The sequence below is a fragment of the Podarcis tiliguerta genome (genome assembly GCF_965153285.1).
Source record: "Podarcis tiliguerta genome assembly, chromosome: 6".
Lineage (NCBI taxonomy): Eukaryota > Metazoa > Chordata > Lepidosauria > Squamata > Lacertidae > Podarcis > Podarcis tiliguerta.
Window position 1 is genome coordinate 61,509,728 of NC_139539.1, and position 20,424 is coordinate 61,530,151.

At 42.4% G+C, this 20,424-nt stretch overlaps 1 long non-coding RNA gene across 1 annotated transcript in view; it reads left to right on the forward strand.

Moving 5' to 3' along the window:
- LOC310681022 overlaps positions 1-20,162 on the forward strand; it is a 31,358-nt gene extending 11,196 nt beyond the window's left edge. The window contains exons 2-4 of the long non-coding RNA XR_014513066.1: positions 16,080-16,216; positions 18,282-18,376; positions 18,891-20,162. This is a non-coding gene — a long non-coding RNA (uncharacterized lncRNA). The remainder of the gene's footprint in view (positions 1-16,079; positions 16,217-18,281; positions 18,377-18,890) is intronic.
- Positions 20,163-20,424: the final 262 nt, after the last annotated feature.

Below are 20,424 nucleotides of genomic sequence, written 5' to 3' on the forward strand. Positions count from 1 at the left end.
GGGTAAGAGTAAGCTCTACCTTACTCAGCAAAAATGTATGCACATTTTGCATCGGGCAGTTGGTTGGAGGGGGAGAATTTTAGTGATATTCTTTCAATTATCAATAAAGTTTGCTTGACATGTACTGACATGGCACTCAGCAGAAGGCAGTGCAACAGGTGTGGAAGGCATCACGCCTAGGGGCAGAATGTGACTCTCCTTCAGGCCTCTCTATCTGGTCATTTGGAGCTTCCCAAGCCACACCCAGTCCTTCTGCTGGCCACACATCTCATTGGCTGTGCTTCACGCCTACATTGAGTGCTCATGCCTGGCTGGAATGTGTCCTTGAACTCTACCCATGGCTTGTCTAGATGGAAGACAGAGAGGGATGTGTCTGAGTGCATGTAGAGCCCAGCCTGCTGTCGCGGGAGACAATAGAGGCATGTGCCTTAGCGGGTGAGGTCAAACTGTTGGAAGGTCACAGCACCTGCTAATTGTCATGTAACCTCTGAGTAAACAAATCTGAATGAATGCTCAATAAAAACCGGATATAGTCTGAGTGCCATGTAAGCTTTGTGCGAGCAAATCAGGATGAACGCTAAATAAACAAGTTGTCTGGGGGAGCCCAAAGAATGTTGGGTATAGTGTTCAGAGCATGCTTGCTATTTGTAATCCTTGAGTGTAGTTCATACGAATCTGTGTATCCAACATTTATTCAGTAGGAAATAGTAGAATGTCACATGGCTGGTAAATTATGAGAAACGATACACTAACTGGGAGCATCAAAGGCTGAAACTAGCTGTGACAGCTGTGAAAGTTTAACTCGCACTGTTGCTTTTAGTTCAAAGCCGTGAGAATATCTACAGTAGACCTCCTTTCCCCCCAGGAATACACAAGGAATGTTACAGCCAGGGATGTATAGCTCATGTGGATGTGAGTAATCCACTAATCAGCACTGTCCTCATAGTGCAATGCTATATAAACAGAAGTCAGGGAGCATTTGTGTCCAGTATCCAGAGCATTCCTGCAAAATTCCAAATGTGCCCTGGGCAACTGATGGCCTCTTACAGCCTGACTTGCAAGCTGGTTAAGCTTGAGTCATTGACTCCAATCAGGAACCATTCAGTTGCCTTCCACACACTCTTTTAGCAATGAAACAACATTGTTTTCGAGTATAGCTGGAGACCTCCTGAGTCAAGTGGCCCTGAAACCAATCCATAATAATTTCAGTTACATTTCATGATGGATTACTATGAATGATGAAGGAAGGTCTCACTCACTCATTAATTTTCAACTTGTTTTGGTCTGCTGGGAAACAGATGTGTCAATGGTAAAGGACACACTTGAATCATTTTCTATTTCAGTGGCAATGTTATAAGAAAATAACAACAGCTTCTGAAATTATAATATGTGTCATGTCAGATATTATCCAAATTTTGCTACTTGGACTCCTGCAGCTTCAGTCCAGTGCCTGCAGTATTTGGGGATGGCTAATTTTTAATCTTTCAGTAAAATTAACTGTGTGCCATGGCTGAATAAGTTAGATTCCCAGCTGTGACACTTCTACTCTCCAAATTCATTTAGGATGTCTGCAGTTATGTTCTGGTTGAAATACATGAAGCAAATAACTTCACCGTTTTAGTTGCAAACTGGTGGTTTGTTTTTTTTAATTGCATACTCCTTAGAGAACAGTACTGGATACAATTTTCTGGTGTTTTATATAGAGCATGCTATATTTTCTTATATCCTGATTTTCAGGTTGGTTAAGCTGGATTGGAGGCCATTTAATACAGCTTTATTATCATGCGCCTAGATAAATGTGTTGTGGTGTTGATTATGATAAACATATATTAAAGTCAGAGTACATTAAGTTTGTATTAATCCACGACACAGTATGAAGGACTAAGTGGGAAGGAACAGAAAAAAAAAGAGACTGCTGCCCATTCCCCCATAATAGAGATACTTCTGAATTGCCACAGATTCATATAGAAATTCTCTGGCATATTATTGTACCAACACATGACAAGTGAAGATAAAAATAAGTCATAAGAATATAAGGAGGGCCCTTCTGGAACAGATAAAAAATCCATCAAGTTGAGCCTTCTGTCTACAACACTGATGAATCAGATGCTTCTGAGACTGTATGATGAATAGGGACGTACATTCAGGAGAAATGCATCCTTTTTAAAATGTAGTCACTGTTGCCCACCTTGAAATCTTGCTAGCTTTGAAGGTGGAGGTACCTTAGATTCTTCATGAGTAGGGAAGTAACCTCCAACCCAATGGTCTCTGGATTTAACCTCCCCTTACAAAAGTATAACACAGAGTGAAACTGGTTATAAATATCAATAGGACAAATCTGAAGCAATGCACCAAGTCAGTCAACTTCAGGCGTCTGATTTTCAGTATTATTGTGTAAAAGCTTCAGATAACAAAATAGGGAAATTAATGAGTTTCCCTGGAAATAAAAGATCCAAGGCTTGTATAACTTTAAGTGAGCTTTCAGCACTAATTTAATGGACAGCATCCTTCTCACATGCAGTATGATGCGGAGCCACAGGAAGGAATCTCAAAACGGTCGAAGACAAAGCATGTCCCAAATATGCCGAACTTATGTTGATTCCTAGAAAGGGTGGGCAGTGGATGCACAAAGAACTCAGCATTCAATCAGAGAGGATCTTGGAAAATTGCTCAATCTAGTTCATAAGCAGTAAGCACTACTTAGCACTGTTCAGGAATGGAGTGAGCCAGCAATGCCCTTTTGTAGGACCCTTTTGTGATTGGGTGGACTGGAGATGTTACCTGTCTGGATGTTAATATGTGGTATCCCGAGCGAGGTGGCACTATTAAATCTCACTTGTGATCCACTAGATCAGCAGCTATGCATATCCATTAGAACAAATTTACTGGTTGCTCAACGAGGCTTACCTATCCATAGCGCATAATAGGGACCCCATGTGCACATAGTCTTTGGTTACACAGCCATCTATTTTTCCTCCCATTGGACACAGGAGGTCTTTAGATTCTGGATAACCATACAAATCAGAAGTCACACTCTCTGTCACCAGAGCTCATACATAAATACAGGCACAAACACATATATTCTAGAGGGGCATGATCTTTTCTTCCCACCTCATAGCCAGGATTTGTGATTTATAATTGTAGGGAGAAAACTGAAGTGGAGACTGTGATGTGTGGGATTTTAATTATACAGAACCCAGAAGTTTATAAGAGATACGCATGGCATATATAGAACGTTGAGAACACTTAACTTTGTAGTGGAGAAATCTAGCTCAAGTGGTGACATTTTAGGCTTTTGTGTTATTATCAACAAAGAAATAGGTGACCTTCACTGCTTCTTTTGTTCTCTCCATATTACTTTGCACATGCTGCTATTTTAATAGGTCTCTTTACATCATCCTCAGCACCGTGAGTCAGAGAGCCCTCTCACTCCCACACGATGCATTGCACGGAGTATTGTTGAACTTCTGGAAAGCTAGTGATATTTACAAAATGGACCATTCCTCACCAATTCCCTAGATATCTTCTGGGAAATCAAATCTCTTCCTAATAACAGCCTGCTTATTATTATTTTCTTTGGTGTATTGTGATACACACACTGCTGAAATGATAAATGTGCTTCGCATATAGTGAAGACTGACTTCTACTTTGGCTGTTCACAGACTCTATCCATTCAAAATACCCAAAATTAAAGTTCATATTTTATATTGGTTGAAAATAGATGTTTCCCACCTTCCATTAAATATTCCCATAATGTTAATGGAGGCTGCTGTAAAATAAAAAACAAAACAAAGCAACACAAAACCCTATGCCATTGTTCTCGATACTTCTTTGACTTATTTAGGTTTTCTTTTCTCAGTCATTTATTTTTCCACAGGCTCCTCTGGCATACTGTGCTTTCTTTTATTGGCTTGTGACCTGCTCTTATCTGAATAATGTGGGCTAACACTTTAGGGTGCATATGAGTTTGTCTATGGAAGATGCTACCTTAGGGTGAGGATTGGGACCCCTTGTATCTTCACAGTTAACTAATTCTGTAATGCCACTTGGTTGTCATAAGTAAGCTGAATCTCTAGAAATGCAAGGAGTGGGACAACCACTGGTGATTTATGAATGCTGCTCTAATTGCAAGACAGAAACTTGAAATTCAACATTTTTCTTTAAATCCTATCTTACTGGAGCAGGCCCAGTATCAGCACAGGCACTCAGGGGCAGCTGCTAAGGGTCCCATGCCTGAATAGGGCCTGCTATATTGACACCTGCCTACACTTTGCCTTGTGGCTGCCATTTTGTTTTCTCCACAGTGCCCCTGATGTTGCATTGGCCCAGTGTGTATTGTAAGGAAAACGAAGTGATTCCTCTAGGTTACTTCTGAGGAACATTCCTGCTCCTTATAGTATAAAATCACCCCTCACATATCTGCCACACAAGAATATAAATCCTTCACTGGGAATCTTAAGGTGTGCAGCCATATGGAAGGAGGCCCACACATAACACTTTGCTGGACTGAAATGAAACTGTTTTAACTGGAGGAAGAAGTGACTGAGTAGGGCTTTAGGGCCTAGTCTTCTTCTTCTTCTTCTTCTTCTTCTTCTTCTTCTTCTTCTTCTCCTTCTCCTTCTTCCTCTTCTGATACTTCCCATTACAGCTAGGTTCCATATGAGCTATGGAGGATGTCTGGTCCATCATGTTTTTGGACTGCTGTTCTGATCTTCCCTGAGCATTGGCCATGCTGCCTAGGGCTGATGGAAGTTGAGAATACATTAATATCTGGAGGGCCACAGGGTCTCCACCCGTCTTCTATATAATCTCAAGCCGTAAGTCAGCTCTTCTACTTATACAGTGTGCTGTAGTTATACCTGCAATTCTAAACCTAGCTGTTCAGGGAACCTTCAGAAGGCAGCTTCTAGCTTTGGTTTGGGTGCTTGCATGACGCCAACTTAGCAGGCACTTTCAAACTATGGGCATCTTGTTTACTCGACACTTTATGACTTTTTCAGCTACGTAGACTGCCCAGCCCCATGCTGGCAGTGGCCCGTGGTATGGAAAAGCCGAGGCAGATGGGAGAGCAACAGGGAACAGAGGCCTGGGACAAGTAAACAGCAGGAGCTGGATGTGTACTTTCAAAATAGCTGTCTGGCTGTACCCTGAGTCTCTATAGAGAGAAAGTGTGTGTGTGTGGGGATACTTTAATAGAAGCAAATAACGCAGCAGGCATGAAGATAAATGGTGTGAATTAGCATACTCTGCTCAGAGAAGTCCACCACATTAACATATCCCCGTTTCACTTGCAAATGAAAAATGACATCAAATTACATTCATTTTCTCCCTGCACTTTGTGCTAAGAAGATACTGCTTGCTGGGATGGAATGGGCAGAATCAGTAGTGGGATTTCAAAGTTAGCCCCAATTCTCTTCAAAGCTATGGAGAACTTCAAGCTTCTGAATGCTTAGGCACCACGTTGTAGTAAAAATAAATACCATCCCACTGACTCTTTCAACAGTTGTCTCCCCTATTGTTCATTACCATAAGCTGATGTTGGGGCAGAAACAATTGCTATCATTTTAAATCCCCCTTTCTACGTTGTGCTTGCATATAAACTGAAATAAAAGAAAATAATGTTTGTTACACCAGGGAACTTTTTTTTTATCCCCACCCCCCAACATTTATGTTTGAAACCTATTATTATTTGTGTTGTATGAGGTGAGTGGGAAGCAGATAATTAAAAAGAAGTCGACCTCCGTTAGAAAAACATCTTAATAGCTGTCTCTCATGATTAATTCATTGAAACTGGACTCAGGATGAGTAATAGACAATGTCACTTCTTTATCTCTTTCCTCTCACAAGCTGCTGTCTTCTAAGTGAAGGCAGAAAGAAGTCGCTCTCTCTCTCTCTCTCTTTATTCTGACAGATGTGGATTCATGTTTTTTTGTGGGGGGTGCCCAGAATGGATAAGAAGCCACCTGTTTGCTTAAGCAAATGGTTGTTTTCCTATAGTACATTTAAATTCAGAAAAATGTAGGCAGGGAAAAGGGTAAGTTACTAAGTTATTATGGAATCTCTGAGAAGAGCAGGGCTTTTTTCAGCCGGAACTCACTGGAACTCAGTTCCGGCACCTCTCAGGTGGGCGCCATTGTTGTTATAAGAAAACAAGGGGGGAGTTCATTGTCAGTTCCAGCTCCTCTTTTTCTAGAAAAATAGCAGTGGAGAAGGGCACCATGAGAGGAAAACTAACTTTTGTTCCTTCTAGCACAAGCCCTTAAATTATCAGTTTCTGACTTCTCTTTCTGACAGCAATACATTGCTAGCGCTTAGAGAGCCAGGAAGAACCTTGGCATAGTGAGAGCTGATGTATCTCTGGCCATTATTCTTTAGGGAGTACAGTGTTGTTAAGACAAGGCCATGTGTATTTTACCTTGGCTATGTTCAGAGAATACATAATTCTGTATTTGAATAACACAATATTCAGGACACCAAAAAGATTGCCATGTTAATGGTTAAATGCATGTTTACCAGTTAACATTTTATTTATACATCATGAGTGGTTATTGTGTAACTAAGCCTTAGCTATTCCTCAGAAGTGTAACCGGCACTGCAAATATAATATATGGTACTGTAATTGGCATAAAAAGGGCATGCACTTTGAGTTTTAGCATGGTTCCATTAGATGTGGACACTTCCTTAACTGCTAAGCCATCTCATCCACGTTTGCAAGTGGCTAGAAGGGTGTTTAAATATTACACCAGCTTTCACATCTAAGTACCTGCTTCTTTAAAGACTTTTCATTTATAACCAGCCCATTTACATGACCAGTCCCAATAAAAGTAGTGAGGAATGTACTCACATGAGTAAAGATTACTCATCTGAATAAGAACATATTGCTAAAGAACTAAATTTATAATTCTGGGGTAGCCAATGTAGTGCCCTCCAAATGTTGTTGACTACAACTCTCATCAGCACCAGCAAGCATAGCTGGTGGTCAAGGATGATGGGAGTTGGTGGGTCCTACATTGGCTACCCTTGGCAAAGGGTATCTGCTTCTGGGGCTCCTGCAAGGAGATAGAGGCTGCCATCGAACACACACTTACAGTACTTGGAAGTAACTCCCATGGAGCTCAGTTGGACCTACTGCAGAGCAGAGTTGCAGAGGATCAAGCTGTAATGTGAATTTATCTAATCCCCCTTTAAAGTGGTCTACACTGGACAACCATTGCCACTTATTGTAGAAGAAAAATGCGTTGATCAGCTAGGCACTATGTGCAAAGAAATGCTTCCTCTTGTTGGTCCTGAATTTTCCACCCTTCAGCTTCCTTGGATGATGTTCTAGTATGATGAAAGATGAATAAAAACTCATCTCTGTTTCTTTTCACACTATGCATCATTCTATGCATACCTCTATCATGCCTCACTCTTTTTCTGAACTAAATAGCCCCAAATGTCGTAACCTTTACTCACAGTGGAGTTGTTCCAGCACCCTGATCATTTTGATTGTCTTCTTCTGCACCTCTGCAATATCCTCTCTCAAGGAGGAACTGAATTTCAATCCAGTTTAACATGGGTCAGGGCTTTCCCCGCTCTGCCAGACATGCTTTTATGTATTTGTAGCTAGATGTAGGTTGCCGCCTAGCTCAGCCCTAGACTTCCCTAACCTGGTGCTCTCCAGATGTTTTGGCCTACAATTTCCAACACCCCTAATTATTGGCCGTGTTGGCTCGTGCAGATGACAGCTGGAGATCAACAACATTTGGAGGTCCCTAGGTTGTGGACCAGCAGCTGAACTCCAGAGTTTCCTACCGAAGTCATTTCCAGCTCTATTTGAAGTTTCCAGGGCTTGCATCTTGGACCTCTGCATGCAAAACATGTTCTCTGCCACTGAGCTCTTCCCATGTGTGAACTGCATTATTAGCCAAGCATACTTCTGCAAATAATTTAATGAGCTTGAAGACATCCATCCCTCCTACTGTGAACTAGTGAGGTTAGCAACCTTTCAGGTTAGAGTCTTTACTTGCTGGTGCTGGGTTAGTGATCCCTCGAGGAAAGAATCAGCTCAGTGAGATAATATGAGCAGGCCAAGGAGGCCTCTGCCTCCTAGCAGAATTGCCGGATCACAGTAATTACTGTGGCAGAATTTACCCTTCTATGCAAACTTTAAAGGCCCTGGAGCCAATCCAGAGCACTATAAAATAATAATGGTGCAGTTTTCTCCCTCCATAGGGTCAACCTCCATGGATGCTTTGTAATGCAGCATCACTTTTAACTCAACCACCTAGGCCTTAGGCTACCTAGTAAAATCAAATGCAAACAACCTTTTATTGCTGTTTCCAAATTACTGTAGACGTTTAACTTGATGCTGCTGAGTGAATTCCAGTCACAGTAAGTAGTTTTAGCATTCCACATAACAACTGGTGGGCTTCTTAGCATTCTACTAAGGAAAGGAAACAAGTGCAGTATTCCACGTTGGGAAAACGGTCTAACCGGGATTGCAAGCTGTGGGCTACTGTTCTGATAACACTCCACAGTATCTATATGCGGGCCCCCATATTCACATGCAGAATTGCTCCTGGGGATAAGGACAGCAGCATTTTTAGTTTGCCATGTCCGAGACAATTTGTGACCTACAGGGGAATGGAGCTGTGCCTGGTAGGGTGAGGGAAGGGGAGAGAAACTGGGCAAGATTGAAAACTGCAATTGTCTGCTGGACTTGGAGAGTCTTGTCCCTCTTGCCAGTGGTAGATATTGGGCTTTACAGTTTCGGCGGTGCCCTGTGCAATGCCAAAATCTAGTGCCCCCTGCCTCTTGCCTTCCATTGTTTGCCATTGCTGCAGCGCCCCCTGTGGTGCCCTTTTGGCTCAGCGCCCAGTGCAGGCGAACCGGTTGCACTCCCATAAATCCGCCTCTGCTCTGGCTGGCTTTATGCAGTAAGATAGACTTAGAAGGGGGGCGGGGGCAGACCTAGAGGAAGACTACTTCCCTCTTCGTCCTTTTTATCCAGCTCATTGTTGTCAGAGCACAATGGGCAGGTGTAGTAGCAGCAAACGTGGTGCAGTAGTGAGGGTGTCAGACTAGGACCTGGGAGACCAGGGTTCAAATCCCCCTCAGCCATGTCCCAGGAACTGGTGGGCTCACCTTCTCTGGAAGCATTTAAGCAGATGCTGGATAGCCTTCTCTCAGGTATGTTGCTGCCTCCTGCATTGCAGAACCTGCATTCAGCAGATCGCAGTAGATCAGGGGTAGGCGACATGGGGCCCTTCAGATATTGTTAAACTACATCTCCCATGAGGCTCACCAAAGGTGAGGTGTGATGGGAGTTGTAGTCCAGCAACATTGGAGGGGGCACTACATTGGCTACCATAGACTAGGTGCTCTCCAAGGTCTCTTCCAGCTCTCTGATTTAATGAAACTTGACTATTCGATAGCTAGGCTGTGAGGATAAAAGAGTGCAAACCATCCAGCCATTTTTGAGAGTATATGAGTGGAACTATGTACTATGTTCCAGGTGAAGAAACGGCATATATTTACATAATGGCATTTCAGTCGTTTGACTCTATTTTCCACCCCATTGCATCATAGACTTTTGTTTGTTGCTTTTATCCACTGTAGCTCAAATTCTTTACAAAGCTGTCCCCCGTGATGTCCAGCCATGTGCACTAAGCCCCGGCTTAGCCTTCCGTCTTGTGAACACATTCTTGCATTATTTATACACTTTGCAATGCAAATGGGAGAGCTGCCTAAGCACATGAAAACCCGTCCGCTCCAAATCTGCCTTTCGTCACCTTTCTTTGCTCATTCCTATTGGGAGGCAGTAAACCTGGCCGCTTAAATAACTGCAGAGAGTTGTTCTTCTCTTCTCTTTTCCACATTATGTATTTCCTCATTGGACAGATGCTGATGGCAGGAACACAGTTCTGCCAGCACAGTATGATGGGTCACAAGGCAGTAGTTGGCCGTTGATTTATGGAGTCCTTTCTCAGATGGCAGAAAGAATAAGTACGGTGGGTAAAGTCACAAAGCTTTTAAGTCTTTGCTGCTGGTAGCATTTGTTGCAAGAAGTGTGTGTGTGTGTGTGTGTGTGTGTGTGTGTGTGTGTGTAGAGACATGTGTACCTGGCAACTGAAGGAATTACATGTCTCAGAAAAAATATCTGCATGAGGTCATTTCCCTTCAGAATGACAATTATCTAGGACAGGGATAGAGAATCTGTAGCTCACCTGATGTTGCTGGACTAAAACACCAAGGGTCACTGACCATTGGATTTGCAGGCTGGGGCTGATGGGAGTTGGAGTCCAACAACGTCTGGATGGCCACCCCTTGCTTGGGATGTTTGAAAAGAGCTTTTCATAAGCTTTTAGGAGGAGAAGTATCCACTCATTTATGTGGGGCATGTGGTCCATGGCTTAGGAAAGGAAACAGAACCAGGACATGGTCAAGAAGTAGTAGCTGATAAGCTCCTCTTGCTAGGTGGTCTGGGAATAGACTGTACCTGGAAGGGAGCCAGCATGGTATAGTGGCTAGAGTGTTGGACTAGGACATTAGAGAGCAGGGTTCGAATCCCACTCAGTCATGAAGCTCATCAGGGAACCTTGGACCAGTCACCAACTTGCAGCCCAACCTACTTCCTGCCCAGAAACCTATGTCCCCACTGTGAAAGGACGTGTGGATCCAGAATTGGCTTCCACAGTCACCAATGGACACACCATTAAGACCGTGCTCATGTAAGACAATCTGACTCGGCTATCGCCAAAGAATAAGAAGAAGAATGTGGAGAGAGGGAGAACCTTGTATTCCACCCTGAGTTCTTGGAGGAAAAGTGGGATATTTTGTTAATCTCTTTGGGATTCTTTGTGGGAAGTGATTGATAAAGGACATTATTAATAATAATTTCATATCAATGTCATAATAAAATAAAATATGGCAATGTTGCCTTTGGTCGCCACTGGGGAAAGGAGCCCAATCCATTATTCTGGAGGCTAATGTAGGCAGCAGGTTTCTTGAACACAATAAGAAGGTAATGTATAAATGAGCCTCAAACAGCCAAACAGAATAATTTGCATTTTAACATTGAGTCTTGAGGGAGGAAAGGCCTTGGCCAAGGTTGGGATGAAATCCCCTCCTCTCATGAAGCTGTCGTCCCATTGCAAAAACAGGGTCCCATTTTCTGCTGCTTTCCTGAGTGAAATAACGTTTTGGAAGGGGGTTGCTGCTTATATTGAGCCTTGCCAGGAAGTATGGCCCACAGGAAACTGTGGAGACAGCTGTGAACTGCCCCTTGGTTCCCATACTTCCCATAATGCCTTGGGAGTGTCGCGGTAATGTGGCATCACTCCCAAGGCATTCCTGCAAGTGTGGCAGGTGAGAAAGACTTACATTGCTGTGAGTGGTGTGTTGTTGTTGTTTTTTAAAGTTTAAACAGCAAGAAAAAATGTTAAACCTTTGTCCCTGACCATTGCCATATTCCAAGGCTATTCAGAATTAAGCTGGTTCAGTTCAGCATTTCAGAGTTTTGAATTCAAATAAATTTGACCTTCAACCAAACTGGGCATTTAATTACTTAATTAATTACCCTGTCCTTCCTCCCAAAGGAGCCTAGGACTACAAGCACACTCATAATAAAACTATTTTTAAAAGAAGTGTCCCCCCCAAAAAAAAGCATTCTAAAAACAGTATTACTTAAAAACGTCCCCTCATCTAGTGATCTCTAGGTTACCAGGAACAGTGTATTTCAGCTATGAAATGCTTGGGCGAACAGGAATATTTTCAAATTCCTCCAGAAAGTCATTAATGAGCAAAACAGATGCATGTTAGCAGGGAGAGCACTTTCCTAAGAATTATAAAAGCAGAGGCATACATAAAAGTATTGTCAGCAGACTTTATTCTTGAGTATTATGAGAAAATCACATACCTTCAGAATGCAGTGTGAGCAAAAGGTTACATGGCTGCATTCCTGTTAGGTCCATTTGTTCATCCGAGTAAGCCCCCCCCCCCCATTCTTTTACACCAATGAAAAATACATTATGCCCCCACCCCACCCCATAGAGATCTCCAGTCTAGCTGCTAATGTTTAGCAATTCCAATGCTAATGCTCCAATGCTTAGAGAACTCCAGTTTGCCTAATAAATAGTATGTGACTAAGGGCACTTGTTGATTGAGCATTCTTCTTGATATGTTTGCACAAAGTTTGCAGGGAGGCTAGATGATGTTGGCTGTTCTTTGAGCATTTGTCCTGATTTGTTTGCGGATAGGTTCTATGACATAGCTTCAAGCAATTGTAATTTCCCAATCACTTCCCTAACTGAAAACCGTCCAATTTGGAGGTAGTGGGGATGGCTCTGTTGCACAAGAGTGCCGAATCTGCTTTATTTGTGCAACCTAAATTTGCTGGTATGTGATTGAATCTCACCTGAAGTCCCACCACTCTGGAAGTGTCCCGTGACTTTGTAAGAATAATAATCCTCCTTGTCTAAGGTTACCAGATGTCCCCGTTTCCCGGGGACAGTCCCCGGATTTACAAATCAGTCCCCTGACAAAATCCTATCATTCCTACTGAAGTTGAAAAGTGTCCCTGGATTCACTGAAAAAAATCTGGTAACTGTATCCTTGTCAGAAATGTCTGGAAGTGCTAAGTATGGATCATATCTCAGTAACAAACAAATTCATAGAGGACAGGCCTTTCTGGTCAAATGATGCTAGGTGATGAAGACGAACAACAGGGGAGGCTCTACTTCTGAGTTTTGCAAAGGCTCTTGGCTGGCAAGGAAAGAGAATACTGAACTAACTGCCCAATACATTAGGATTCTGCTTAGGTTATTAATCCAGGACTGGGGAACCTGTGGTCCTCCAGATGTTGTTTGACTCCATCTCCCACCATCCCTGATCACTGGACATTCTGGCTGAGGCTGATCGGAGTTGGAGTCTGACCACACCTCGAAGGCTTTAGGGCTCCCCATCCATGTTACAATGAAACCTTATGAAAAATGTTTTGGAGTAAACTCTGGAGTAAATCTGAGTACCTGCAGTTCAGCTTACAGTGTTAAACTGCAACCTGTCGTATACCCCATGCTGCTGATTACACCCCAAAAAGCAGAAATGTGAATGGTACGTTAGTTTTTCAAAAGACTCGACTTTCACAACCATCTCAGGATAATATTAATCTGCACAGAGAAAAGGGATGAAAATGAAACCCGCCTGGAGGGAACAACACATCTTCAGCCATTATTGCCAAATCAATTCCTACTGTTGCTTAATCATGAGTAATCAGAAACCAAATACTTCAGCAATCTCTTCACAAGCGTGGAAAAATCTGAGAGCTTGAAATGAAAAAAAGCTGATGACAAACACTCACTGAAGGAAGCTGCTGTTAATAAATGGGAAGAGGCGGGAGGACGTCAACAACGGGGAGAAGGAATGTGATTCAATAGCACACCCAAGGGGCAGAACCAAATTGACTCACAAAGTATTATGAAGATCCAGCAAGGGGCAAAAATTTTCATCAGAAGCAATTGTAGACGGTGCTGCATGAATGGGGGAATTAGACTTGGAGATATACAGAGTAGAAGAATCAAAGCTGCATCTTTGATTCCTTGCACATCTTTCTGCAGAAAAGGCAAGGCAGCTAAGCTCCAGCGCATGCAGTTGGATGAGTATGCAGATGAGAACTGTTTCACACCAATTAGTCATATCTCCCAGCCCACAATAAGGTCTGAGGCAGGAGGGAGGAGGAAGCGCTCAGACAGTTTATGGAGGGGTGACACTTGCTGCTGTGATGTGAGCACAGCAGAGACGGTGACAGCAATGGCTTGTGCTGCACCCTGATAGGCCTGCACAGCTATCAACCACAGCAAACTTCAAGCATACAGTACAACTAACCAAGATGGACCAAGGTGAAAGGTTAAAGTTATTGTTACTTTTTTTTGGTATTGGATCAGATTGTTATTACATGTGTGATTTTTGCTGTCGTATTTTGTTGTTTGTAAAGCTTGTAAACTGCCTTGTGTATAGTAATACAGAAAGGCAGTATACAAATGAAAAGTAAAATGAAAAATGAAAGGAATGAAAAGTTCGAGTCTGTGGCTCTGTGCATAGGCTTCGTCGAGATTTCACTGGCTGCTACATGAGACCCTGGCGTCTTGGATGATTAGATTAGAAGAAAACATGAGGCTATCAGAATAATGAAATGTTAAGGAATGCAGAGAAGACAATAGTCACTGCCCCTAAAAAATAAAAAGTGGAATCACTTTTATTGAACAGTTTTGGAAAACAAGCACTGGGATGTGTCAGGCTGTACATCAGGACTCTGCACAGTTCCTCCTAATCTGGACCTCTGATCTAGGGCCTTGGATCAGTTTGGGGGACACCCGACTGGAATCCAGCCCCCAAATGAAGGAAGGCACTTGTAAAGAAGCACCCTGCACCTGTCAGGATTAAATTCTCTGCACACCAGCTGGTGAGGAGAGGATGTTTCAGTCCTGCTGAGATGTGCTTCCACAGCAGACTCCCTGCAGGGTAAGGGGCTGGGGCTGCCTGTCTCCTCCTCTTCCTACCCCATGTATGACAGCTCTAGATTGTGCTGAGCAGCCAGACCTAGGGCAAAACAAGGATCTTTTCAACTGATTTGGGCAAAGCATAGAGGTCCTGAAATCAGCCCTGTTTGGGCTTTGGCGATAACTTAGGTGAATAATTTCTGAAGAAGCAAGAATTCTTGCTATACTTCTTCCCCAGATATATTAATCCAAAGCCAGCATCTTACATAGGTTCACCTATGTAAGTAATGGGATTGATATAAAAGATGGGAAAGTCCATCCTGCTGATGAATAGAAGAGGTTTAAAAGCATCCTTTCTCCTGCTCTCTCTGCTTGCTGTTCCTCCAGCTCTGCTTCACATGCTTCCACGCAGCTGAAGGCCACAGGATGCTGGCCCACAGCCCTGGATGGGTAACTTTGAACTTTATTCCAAAATGCTAATAAGCTGGGGAACTTAGAAATTCTGTTTCACCAACTCGATCGGCTGGAGGAAGTTAGAAGGAGGCCAAATCATCAATTAGCATAGGAAGTAACAAACGCTGAGTGCTTTGTCAAGGCAACTGCGATGCTATTCTTATGCCAGCTTCAAACTATATTTTCTATTGATGTATTACATTGCTTTGCATTTTTCATATTCACAGCCAAGTGGCTATTTAAAGCTCTGTGCCAGACCAAGAAATAAACAAGTAACCAAGAACCGAACCCCATGCAACGTTAGTTACATGCAAGCCATGAATATTTTGAAGTTGTGAGAACTCAATCCAGAATATGCTCTTTTTAGCATGCATTGCGGGCCATGCTAAATATCATCGCCTCTTTACTGCTTTTTGCCCCTAAAAGTGTTGTTTGCTCCAAACAGCACACAGGGAGGTAAACCACCGGCCCATCTAGGTCTGTACTGTCTACTCTCCAGGGTTTCAGAGTGGAATCCCCAGTAATTCTGCACATTCTCCAATCATTATGCAGTGTTGACATAACATTTCCATCAAACGGGTGTAAGCCTCTCATTCCATAGGCCCAGCATGATTTTCTTTATTGAGGAAACTTCATGGGTGCCATCGATTGTCTTGATTTTGCATGCCAGTCAATTGCAATACCTTAACACCGAAATGCACATTCTCCCTAGTGGTACGAATTCCTCAAAATACAAAGTTCTTCTGGAATATACACTGACTGGGGTCGATAGGACCTGGGGTCTTCTCAATATCTGGAGGACAGCAATTTGCGGAAAGCTGGTACTTATAAAGTAAAATAAAGCAAACACCTCTTTTCACCTAGGTTGCAGTAGCCTGGGCTGGTAATAGTAAATATTCTGAATCTTGGAAATGCATTTTGAATTTCTAAGGGCAAAGTGGTAATTGGCATGCTGAAGGGAGATGTAGAAATAATTGCTTGATAATGCCTGAAAAGACATTCTTTGTATAGAGCAGTTGCAGAGTGACAGTGGAAGGTCTCCAAGCAACACTGCTGAGTGCATTCCAAGAACAATCGGCCATTATTTTAAAAAAGCATGCTCTCAGGGCTGGCTCAGCTCTCAAATCAAGCATTTAAAATGTTTTCCAGCTTCTCCACAGCCTTGCTCCGTGGCACTGCTACCAGATACATCCCCCAAGCATGGCACAGCTAAGAAGAGCCCCGCTGAATCAGGCCAGCCCACCCAGGAACCAGTTTCACACAGCGGCTTGCAAGGGAGCCTTAAGGTGAGCTCTGTGTCATGGAGAAATTTCCAGAAGTGTTCAGCATCCCTCACCATCCCCTGTTTTGTATTCCAACAGCCTCATTTCTCCCTGACACTTTATTTATTTAGGGTTTGGTTTATATATATATATATTAAAAAAGAGGATTAAGTTGATAGGTCATTTGCTCCTTCACACACACACACACACACACACACACACTATATGTTTCATATATGTTCTGGCTACTGGTCAACCCCATTGGTCCTCAGGTCATCTACAGCAGAGTCCAGTGAATGAGAGGAGGAGGAAGATGAAGAGGAAGACTAAGAGCCTTATTCAATTTTGCTTATACACGTAATGGCCAGTAACATAATGCCCGCCTGTGTTGTGAGTTAACCTGTATGTGCTGCCAACCTCTGGCCCGGCATTTACTCTCAGTTTTTCTCTCTTTTTCCCCAGTCTTAAATTTAGCCCTCCACATTTCGACACCAGTTTGTGATTTAAAAACAACAACAACAAAACAGCCACAAGCATTCATGAAAATTCAGCAACGTTTTAATCAAATGTCTCTTAATACACATGTTCTTGTTTTTAATTTTGCCTAATATACCCATTTTTGGAAGCAAAAATTATATGATCCATTTTTATATGCTGTTTTCTCTAGCAAATGCATTGTTATAAGTACCCCATCCTGTCTTTCAAATGCACACTTTGCATAACTCAGGGCAGAAAAGTAATTACCTGATGCCAATCAGTCATGAAACCATGTTATATTTTTGGAGTTTTTTCTTGTTTTAAAAAAGTTTATGTGCTTTAAAAAAATGTAATATGGACCATTAAGCATCTCCCAAGAAGATCTTTTCCGGGCGTATATATCATTTGTTTCAGTCAAAACTATTTTTCATTTCGCCATTTCTGAATACATTTCGTATAATATACTGCACAAAGATATGAGTGGGAAAGATCCATAGCCTATGTGTACCAATGATGCATGGAAACTATTAAGCCCTCTCAGGAGTGAACAGAAATATCATCAGTATCCTTCAGTGTGAGAAATTGGATTTACTTTACTCCCTAGGTAGCACTGGGCGCGACGTCTATGAGGCAGCTGCATCCTGATACCGTGCATGGGAATAGGCGTAGTAATTCATTCAACATCATGTTCGTAAGATGGAATCTGCTACTTGAAAACACCACGCTCTAGACTGTCAAACTAAAGGCAGGTGGCAGGGATGAGAAATCATATCACACCTAGCACTTAATTTTTATTTTTTTAAAGTTTGGGATCAGGTCTTCCGGGAACCTTTAGCATTGTCTCCAACTAAGTTTCCAACTCAGAGTCGACCCATCGAAATAAATGTCCCTAACTTGGTCCTGTTTATAATTTCAGTAGGTCTACTCTGAGTAGGACTAGCATTGGATAAAACCCACTGCTTTTGGCATCTTGGGAGTCATCCACCCTTCCGACTTCTAGGCACGGGTCTGAGATGTTCTTCTTTCGTCCCGCTGCTTCTCCTGGGAAAACCTGCTGTTGACTGCTGAACTGGAACAAATGTCCACCAGGTTTTCTGCAGATGGACATTTGTTTCAGTTCAGCAGTAAACCTCGGGCAAAGTGGCAGGACAAAAGAAAAACCTCCAGGACCTGGAAAGCCATGGAACGAATGGAAGAAATTGTGGGACAAAGGGAAATGTCCCCAATTTAATCTCCAGCCAATCTTGATCTCCTCCTTTGACCTCCATCTGACCTCCCCCCCCCCACCAAATGGACATGGCATCCTTTTGGGCTGCTTGTTATGTGCACGCTAGTCAGTTGTGCCGAATGCAGTTTTGGGTACCTGGGTTACAAAACCAGTCTCCTCTTCGCGTTACCAGCACTAGTTCCGTTACTGTTAGTCTGTTGATCTAAATGCAGATTAAAACGAAAATCGGTTTAAATTATGAGAGTTAAAGAAAGAGGCAGAGAGGGAAGGTGTTTTAACCACCACCACCACCATCTTTTCATTAAAAAAAACCCATAGGTTTCAGCCCAAAGGTGTTCTTACATGAGTCCCCTGATTTCACTAAGGATTTTGCTCCAAGTTTAGGCTACCAAAACATGTGCCACACCACTCCAAACAGTTCCCAACTCTCAGAAGCATCACTGAGGGACATGTATGTGACAGAGACCTGCAGGAGGAAGGTAGGTCTGTTACCATAGGGTAGTTTTGTGTAATTTTTGGTTGCAATTCCTTGCATTGTATATTATTTGTGGTTTTTTGTGTGCAATGCTTTAGGCATGGCACACCATGAAAAAGCAACAAGCTAAGTTCTTTGGACACATGAAAGTGCTATACAAATGCTTCTTTCCCCCATTTTCATCTTCACCATTATTATATAATAATGTGGCCAATTTTGCACAGGTGAAAAGCATTTGGCTCTTTCCCTGCCAGCCTGTTTGTATGCCCTTTCAAATCAGGCAAAGTTGTGCAGGGAGAATAAAACTGAAGCAGATACAAAGACCATTAGAATCACCGAAGAGCACCTGTGCCCCCGTTTTCCCTATCCAATCTATTTTTTAAAATTCTATGTGCAAGGATAGTTGAGCTTTCCCCCCTTTAAGAGCTGCATCTCCTTGCTGCAAAATTGCCCCTTTAAGGAGGATTTCATTGACAGCTCTCTAATTTGTATTTTTATGGTTTTATTGCACATGGTAGTTGTGCAGTTTCAGTGAATCGCTGCCGAACCTGGATCAATGGAAGCTGCAGTGCTAATCGATGTCTCAAAGCAAATACCTTTTTGAAGCAGAACAATTCCACGCAAGCCTTGTTTACTACTCCCAAGAAGGTTAATCATTCTGCAGGGATTCAGCTCATCAATCCCCCCGCCGAAGCAAACTGACCCCTGCAGACATCAGCAAAGCACTCATTGAAATAAATCTCTGCAATCCCTGAGCCTGACTCTGTCCTCCTCACTTACCCAGTGATCCTAAATACATCTGATGGAAGGCCGTCTCATTGATTCCAATGGATTTTTACCTCCAAGTAAGTGTGCTAAGGAGCACATCTTTAGTCTGTGTTTTCAAAGACATAACTCTATTGTCTTCATCACAAAACACTTGACCTTCACATAATGCAGACCACATGTCAAAAGTAATTTGATTCAATAAAAGATCCCAGTGACGGATGAGTTATTTACTGGCTTTATTCTCTTGAATGTATTTTCTGGTGACTTCAGGGTAACTTGCTTTTTTCGGCAATGCTTGCTCTGCTTTTGACTTGCCCTGAGAAAAGAGACACATGAAGGTTTATGAAAGTTTGATGCCGGAAATTTACTCTTCCCTTCCCATGAAATATTATGAATTTAATCAAATGTTGCCTGTAGGTTGTTTATTGTACTTTTGTTACCGTGCCCTGCATCTGGCAAGTTGAACTTTATAGGAATATTGCCAAGGGTAAAGACTGATGGCTTTATAATATGTTTTTAAGTTATCATGCCCGCGTTGGATTTTGTGCTGCATCTTCTGCATATTTACTGCAGGAGTTAAGACTGCATCCTAAAACTCTCTCTAGAATAAGAAGGGACCACACATCTCTAGCCAGCAAGTAGATGGTGACTTGGAAAAGCAAGTAAAGGATGGCATGCCAAGGCTCCATCATCAACCCCCTCCCCAAAGTGAAATGCCACTAAGTCCCATGGATGTGCAATGCCAACAAGGATAGGACATAGGGCATTCCACAAAGGCTGGATATGGTCAGAGGTCTATAAACTGCCAATTCTTGTCTTTCATGCTGCCACAATCCACATATATCATTCTGCTGTGCCATAAGGGAAACAAACAAACAAATGGCACTAGAATTCTTCTACTGCTTTCCTGTGGAAGTGCCAGGTTTGCAAGTGCCATATAACATTTATTACACACATGCAAGAAATTGAGGGTTTAGTACAGCAGCACCTTTTCTGTGTTGTTCATTGAATCCCATTTTATGCCTGCTGGAAACTCTTTTATTTAGGCAAGTCTACTCAGACATGTAATTTTATTATGTGCATTTGTTGTTTAAAACTAATGTTTTGATCATTTCATTATGTCTACTTGTTTTCAAAGTCTCTTGATTTTATCGGCATTTTCTCACGAGTATTTTATATTTTTTTATGCAAACTGCTGACAAGGGTTTTGTTATTTATTAAGTAGGCTATAAATGCTGTCCATAAATAAAAATCGTGACAGTTCTAGTGCTATTGCTGCATCCC